This window comes from Limulus polyphemus, unplaced genomic scaffold, assembly GCF_000517525.1.
Source record: "Limulus polyphemus unplaced genomic scaffold, Limulus_polyphemus-2.1.2 Scaffold7, whole genome shotgun sequence".
Classification (NCBI taxonomy): Eukaryota; Metazoa; Arthropoda; class Merostomata; order Xiphosura; family Limulidae; genus Limulus; species Limulus polyphemus.
Window position 1 is genome coordinate 842,109 of NW_013665617.1, and position 8,411 is coordinate 850,519.

The following is an 8,411-nucleotide window of genomic DNA, read 5'->3' on the forward strand; positions in this document are numbered from 1 at the left end:
TGAGAAAATGATGGAAATAAGTAAAACAAAATATTGAAAATAGAAAAATTATTCGATTTATATTTGAACTCGAAACTTAAATCAGGGCAGTGATTGTCATTTTTTGCTGATAATTTCAATTATGGTCGTCATTAATTTTTAATTAAATTCAGAAAAAAATTAAATATTTTTTTGTATTTTCAATACCTTTAATTATAAAAGGTTAAAAAAGGATCATTATATATATAAGCCTCAAATTGCATTTTTGGACATCGAAAACTGGAGTTTCGTATTGTGGGGAAAAATACCTATCTTTAAACTGTTTATAAAACAGCAGGATTCACCAAAAATATAAAGAGTGTGTACCACGTTTTTGGGGTTATTAGTACATTTATGTGCGTGTATATGCATTGTTTGGATGAATTTGTTTATTTATTGTTAATCTTAAAGCTACACAATAGGCTACCTGTGTTCACTAAGGGTATCGAAACCCGGCTTTTAGCATTATAAGCTTTCAAACTTACCGCTGAGCCATGGGAGGGGTGGGGGCTATTTGTATAACACTGTAGAAAGTGTAAAACATTTCGTCCATTTGGCTACAGTACTTTTCTGTTTAAGTGTTGGAATGACATCAACAAAGAACGTATTTTTGTTTTTAACAGTAAACATAAGCTTTTGCGAAGGAGTCATTGTATCTTACTGAGTGAATTACTACACTTAAAGTATGAAAAAGTGCAAGAGCAGACAAATCTGAAAAACTTAAATGTTCACTTTAAGATAAAAGGGGAGTTCCCTGTTACATGCCTTAAAGAACTGAAAACAGCTGTATAGATTAAGGCATCTAGTCATCACCACCCACCGCCAACTCTTGGGCTACTCTTTTACCAACGAATAGTGGGATTGACCGTCACATTATAACGCCCCCACGGCTGAAAGGGCGAGCATGTTTGGTGGGATGCGGATTCGAACCCGCGACCCTCAGATTGTGAGTCGAGCGTAATTATTAAGTAGTTTAACTTAAAGCTCTTATAAATTTTAATTTGCTGTGTGAACTCTTTGTGAGCACATACTATTTAAAACTCAAAACATTATTAGTTTGTCATCAAACTAAGTATGTACTTTTAATCTAATACAAATTACTTACTACTTAGGGTTCTGGTGAACATGTTCCGATGAAAATCCATTCGTAAAAAATTGAAAAAGCCTTTTCCCTTCTTGCTCACTTTACTTCTGAACGTTCAGTTGACGTTAGGGTCTTCCTGATTAGCAGATGCGCTAAAAAATTCTTTAACATTGCCCTTAAAAGTCATGATTATCTTCTTATAAAATACATTTTTTTTCATTACGATTTTTTTCTGCCGATCCTCAAAAATAATTGTTGACAAACAGCAGTAATATTTGGACTTAATCCAGAAAATCCAACTTCTGTGATTAAAAAACAAACTTTAAAGTCGAAAATATATTTATAATTGAAATTATATTTTTATTGTGACCTAAAATTATTCGAGCATGTCATTTTTTTCAGAAATAAATTAAAACATAAATAGAATAATTGAGTAGTAGTAGAACAGTTCAATTGAGCGAAGTTTTACATCGTTTTCTGGAAAACAAAAACAAAAAGTACATAATCCATGATATAATTAAGTCATAATAAGTGTCACGTAGTGCATGATCCATGACATAGCTAAGCCATAAGAAGTGTCACGAAATGCATAATTCATGATATTGTTAAGCCATAATAAATGTCGCAGACTGCATGATCTATGATACAGCTAAGCCATAAACGTGTCACGGACTGCATAATCCGACATAGCAAAGCCATAATAAGTGTCGCAGACTGCATGATCTATGATACAGCTTAGCCATAACAAATGTCACGGAGTGCATAATCCATGACATAGCTAAGCCACAATACCTTTCTTGTTTGTAACTAAATCCTTTCCAGGATCAACTGGGATTCACAATTTTGAGTCGTATCTGTTCTCGTCAGGTCAGTTAGATCAAAGATAAAGAAAAACATTTGACTTTAAATGTGGCAGTCTGATTTGTGTAACTTTTTATACATTATTTTTTAAAGATAATCGTTGGAAAATACTCTGCCCAAGTTTTTTACCCTGATTTAGAGATCGTGTTTATTTTGTGATTCTTGTTTATAAAAATATACAAATATGAAATAGGGAGGGGAAATAAGATATTTACGATGGGCCTGATTCATTCCTGAACCAGTTAGTGGGACAGATAAAACGAAACTGCAGACATTTACTTAAAAATAAATAAATAATTTTCATAATTACAGATAGTTGCATATTTACTTCTAAACTATTTCTCTTCTTTATATTCCTGTGAGTTCTAACCGTTGAAATGTGGCCCATGGTTTTGAATTATTTAAAATAATACCTGTTAAAGTAATTAGTCTAACCTTATAGAGCATTTTCTAATAAACAAGAAGTAATTTGTTGTTTATAGAGCAAATTCAAATAAATATAACATGCAAAAACAAGAGAGTATCAAACAGTGAACAATTGTACAATTTAGGAATATCGTTTTCAGTATCTAAATAATGGGATATTTACCAGGCGCGTTTGAAATCAGCTCATATCTATGGTGTGAAAGGCAGTTTAAAAATATTGTATTTCCCTTTTCGCACTATTTTGTACAGAAGCTGCTTACATAAGAATACATATTTCAAAATTTCTCTACTTGAACATAGATTGAGTTCAATCGAATAACACGCAGAGTTAAGAAAACGATGGAACACAGTTTTGCTTCAGAATGTTGACATGGCCAAATAAAGTATTTAATATAGCATGATACTCCAAATGTCCGCAACCATACACCAATATTGATATTTAACCATCTTCCAAGGCTTACCTGAATCCATTTATATCAAGTTTACCTCCTCAATCAATTAGCTTTCCTTTTCTATACCTTCTGGAACATAAAACACTCGCCTAGGGCAAGGACTTATATTTGCTGTACAGTGGTCATTTTGCCCCTAAATTCTCAAGACTGCAGTCTGCAATCTAGCTTATGCTGCAACAGACGTTACCTGTAGCTTGTGGGAGAAAACTTTGCCTTGCCGTCCTACCTTCGTAAAGTCTGGAATAACAGGACACTACAGTTACTTCACTCTGATTGGTCGAGAACTTGTTCTACTCGTTTTCTAGCCGGGACGACTCTAACAGAAAAGACCAAACCCGAATGTGCTTGGCATGCATAACAAATAAGGAGGTGCAGCCGAGCTCGTTGCAGGCCAGCACCTTTTGTAACCTCTAAGCTGCATGATAGAAACAAACAAACTTGACTACATTCGGCAGAAGTTTTAAAATTCATTGAACCTAACGATCTCTTCTTTAGAGGATGGTGAACTCAATTCAAGTACATCTAGAAAATTGGAGTCAAAGCTTTTAACTATCATAACCAATCGTTTTGTCTTCTGGCTGAATTGTGTAACGCATATGGTTTCATTCGGTTAATATTTTGCATCATTCTCGAAATTTTGTTACCTTAGCCCCTCTTTCCCAAATCGTATGTCAGAAAGTAGATTTTTTTTAACAATCCGTCTTGCATATTTGTAAACTAAGTCATTTTACTGCATATGACAGATTGTCAGTAATTTTGGGAGTTTATTTGATTGTCATTATTGTTTTTCTTTAATTATTTGCACAGTATTCATTCAGACAGCAACAATAACAACAGGGTTTCTTCAAGAAATCCAAAAACACTATTTTAGAACCTTTAACTACTTAAATTATATTTCCTAACCTAAATACTAAGATAGGATGTGTAAGAAGCGATTCTGGACTATTGCATTTCAGTAAATATCTAGTAAACATAATTATTACAAATTTCATACAGATGGTTTTGTTCTTGATGTATATTTTTACATTATTTTTTTAAGATAAAAGACTCAGAACAGATTTATATTTAATGTTCCAAACATATTTTCTCCCCTCTCGACAGTTGATATTAGTCTTCATTTCAAAAGTGTGAAGACACTCGATGACTGTATATTGTTTTGGTATAAACTGATCTTTATAACTGTAGACGATTTTTTAGTGAACATTCTTATTAAATCATGGACGCACGTAAGTACCTGGACAGGATCATAATATAAATATAAATATATATTTTTTATAAAAAAATAATCTGTTTTAGAAGTATACAATCATATTCAAAAGCCTCCTTTACCTAATGCAAAATAATATAGAAAATATCAATATAATAGTAAAAGTTGAAAATTATTTGTTAGCAAAATAAAATTGCTTAGGGTCATATAGATTTATCCCAAAAAGTTAAGGGTTAAATTAATTAACACTTTGTTCCGTTTTTTTTTATTATTGCTATTTTATATTTAGAGGAGCACATAAGTTAATTTTGAGTTACAGCTAATTTCCTCATTAGGTTCAAAGAGTCAAGCAAAGCCCTTGTTGCGGCGGGTGCTGCTTAGCTTGTTGCTTTTCCTCTCATTAGTAGTTCAAAATTAAGAACGGCTATACCTGAACTGTAGTGGCCTATGACCTGAGTTCTTTGCCCAAGTGTGCATACAGTTTGCCCTAAGATTCAAAATTAGAACTCCTATGTGTTTCGTGTTTATCGTATCACAAAAATACGTGAAACCTATTAGTTCTATTTTGTCCTACAGTTAATAAATGGAAAACGTTTGTCGCTCACTTACATATAAATCAAGTTTGAAAAAATCGGGAAATAAGTAGACATTGAAGCAAGAAGTATTCAGGGCAAGATGTCAAAGAAGGGATTCACGCAAGTTATCTTATATGGGGTAGACCAATAACAACAAAACATATCAAAACAGGGGGCGATGTCTAATATGATATAGAGAAATGCCCGAAAAACAGTTGTTATTAGAGCTTGACGCTTTTGCTAGGTGTTTAAATTGGAATTTGTTTCCTACAAGGTTTTGTCTTCGTAATATATGAAAGGAAAAAAGCTCAATCATGTCAGAGATAGAGAGAGAGAAACCATTCATCAATAGTAATATATATATATATATAAGAATTGAGATTTAAGTTACAAAATGGACAAAATAGTATCATTATTCATTCTGGTTGTCCCTCACAATTTTTGCTTTTTAATGCAGACGATCCAAAATTATATATTTGGTTACATTGACCCCTTTGCCAGATTTAGGTTAACATGCGCCTTATCAGTATAGTTTTGTGTCTATACCCATTGGATTTCATCTCAACCATATCTCAGTGTCCTTTTATACGGTGAAGTATCGTATATTTTAAGTAAAACCATTCACCACGGCCCACTTATAACAACAGTTCCTATTACAGATGTACCCACCTACATATGCATCTAAATAATTACATTGGACTCTATGTCAACCGATATTTTCGTGTAACATAAAGTTTGAAGTTCCAAGGAATACTGGATTCGTGTCCAGGTAGCATCCTATAAGAGGTACACATACATTGCACCATCATTTTTTTATTTGTTCAACTTTATTTTTTAAGGTTTTTGCTAGTTAACTCATTCTGATTAAAACTATTGATGATAACCATACAAATAGACAGTATTATTCTTTACTAGCAGAGACCCGCAAAAATTTAGGGTCAGTTTGGTATCTTTATTGCAATAGTACTTCTTTGAATACAAAATTTCTAGAGTAATACGAAATAATTCTAATCGTAGACACCAAATTCTGTAAGTCCACTTTTCTTAGGCCTAACATTAGTTAAGCCTTTATTAAGTACGGCCTATATTCAATAAAGAAATAAGTTATCACTCTAGCTTGTGTACGTTTTTTGCCTTAGTTTAGTCCTTAATATTATCAATAAATAAACATATAATGGTATTTTACACCATAACATTAGACATATTTTAAAATGTTGATAAGCTTTTAACATGTTTTTGTACAAAATGTCTACTAATTTATATTTACTTTCGCCTTTTGTTTACACATTGAAATGAAGTGCGCGCGCATACACATTTAGATAATAACTTGCGCGCACATATTCAGGTCAGACAAAAACTGAGTATTATTATTATATATAATTGTTAACTGTTAATGCCAATTAAAGTATAAAAATACAGAATTGCCCTATTATTTTACGTTCGTTAAATTATAATAACAATAATATTTTTCAAGATTTAATTTTAAGCGGACTCAGGAAACGTAATATTCTATTGCTATTAAGGAAGGATAAAAAGACTTTCTTGATATATGATCTGATAAAGTGATTATGGTTAAAGGTGGCTGTTGTTGAAGCATGGGGGAACTAATGCACTTTTATATATATATTGCGAATATACCAAGCTATTCCAGTGTGTGTTAAAAAAAAAATTTGATTCTTTTTTACTTTCGTTTTAGAACAAAGCCACATTGGGTTATTTGCTGTGTACAACGCGGGAAACGAACCTTGGATGTTAGTATTGGATGTCCGTAGATTGACCGCTCCCCCACTGGGGAACACCTTTTGTTACAATAGATTAACCTATGTAAACTAAAATTTTACAGTACTTTGATAAAATAAATCTCACATTTTTTGCAAACGAAAGCATTTAAAAGTGTTTGTTGTACTTTCTATATTGAATTTTCACAATATTATTTATGTTTCAGATGTTATACGATTATTACAGTTTATTTTCATCATGTGAATTTTTAATACCTTATTGTTTGAAGAAATATATATATTAAATCCGTTTTAATTAGCTTATTGCATTGTATTTCCTTTTTGATAATTGTTTTCAATATATATATATATATAAATAATCTAAGAAAGCCTATTTTACTGCCTTCTTTAAACGAAAAAGTTAGCAATCAAAATTATTGTGCAAAAGTATTATTAGTATTATATAATTGTTTGCCCCCAGATTATAACCTAACTGCTGGCATATTTTGCATATTTTGCATGAACAATGACTTAGTATATTTAATCATTCTGCACTGTTTTACCTACACACACAGAGATTTAGATAAATAATTTAACAAATAATTGAGCGTGGGAGTTATTCTTTCATTAATAATTAACATCTTTATCATTTTAACTAATGCTTTACACGAATAAATATGGCACTTATTAACACGTAATGCATACCTCCGGGATACAATTTTTTTTCAATCCCAAGCCGGAAAAAAATACAATTCACTAAACTTCTTTGCATTGATTCTCTCATAAGGGAACTGAGCTCAAACCGTGGTCTTTCTGAATCTACTGAAATTCTACTGGATGGAGGATCTGTTGAATTTATGTAGTAATTTTGTTCTTGAACCTGAAAAACGTTATGAATCTTTTCAGAAAGGCTGGGTAATAAGGTCTGTTCATGGAAAAAAGTATATTTATCGTTATATAGATAATATGAAGCAAATGTATGATTATGGAAATGTAAGTGATCAAACACATGGGTCCTGGTCGCATGTTTGAGAAGTTGATAATGAAATGCCCCTCTACATTGGATCTACCTTCTGAGATTCGTTCGGTAATCAGCGCCTTCATTGCAAAAGATAAAAGAACAGCAAATGGCCAACGTTTAACTCGTATACGTTTTCTAGATGTGCTTTCAAATATCATTAATGATATTATTGATGCAAATGAAAACATTGCACCAAAGACATGCTGTGCAGTGGTCTTGGAAAGATATCAGATGATAAAGGATGCAAACCCCATGGAAGACTTCTCTAATGAGAAGAAAATAAAAAGCAAGATCAGCAAACTCAAATAGAAAAAGAAGAAGGAAAGGCAAGCAGCTGAATGAGGAGCCCAAGGAGGTGTTTCATTATGAATTATGTAATTGTTTGAAGGTCAACATAAGTATTCATCCCGAAAAACGACAAAATCGTAAAAGAATTGTCATTTAATTACCTTTATTTTTATGAAAGAAAGAAGGAAAAATCAAAAGAACAAGAAAAAGTCTAGAAAAGGGTGCACTTTTCCGGAAAATGTAGCCAACATTTTGAAACGATCGAAAAATTTCGAGTATTTATGCCTAAAAAAAAACACCCTTGAAAATATTTTTCGCTGTTATATTTTAGCACTAAATGTCCTACTTCAGTGTTCAAATTCTGCAGTTAACGTTCCGGAGAATCCGGTAATATATCAGGAAGTTTTGCCACCCCGAGATATGAATTACATGTTACAATCAATTGAATTAAAGATTAGCTAGCCATTTCTTGTTTTTATCTAATGCAGGTCAGATAATTATACACAGCTCGCTGAGCTCTTTAACTTTGTCTGTGAGTTATTATAGTTGTGTATCTTCCAGTGGCCTACTCACGTTCAATATTAAATTTTGGTCCACTTCAATATTGTCACTCCGGCAAAAATATTAACTAATTATGTAATCTAGTTTTAATCTTAATATAAATTCCAAGTTAAATCCAACAACAGATCCATTTTGTCTTTCTTTGGGAAATGTCGCAGATAAAGTAAACCCCCTCTAGTCTTACACTGCTAAATTAGGGA

At 32.1% G+C, this 8,411-nt stretch overlaps 1 long non-coding RNA gene across 1 annotated transcript in view; it reads right to left on the bottom strand.

Annotated features, from left to right (window-relative positions):
* LOC111084909 overlaps window positions 1-2,976 on the bottom strand; it is a 25,896-nt gene extending 22,920 nt beyond the window's left edge. Inside the window, exons 1-2 of the long non-coding RNA XR_002609797.1 lie at window positions 2,851-2,976; window positions 1,124-1,254 (exon numbers count right to left, since the gene is read on the bottom strand). This is a non-coding gene — a long non-coding RNA (uncharacterized LOC111084909). The remainder of the gene's footprint in view (window positions 1-1,123; window positions 1,255-2,850) is intronic.
* Window positions 2,977-8,411: the final 5,435 nt, after the last annotated feature.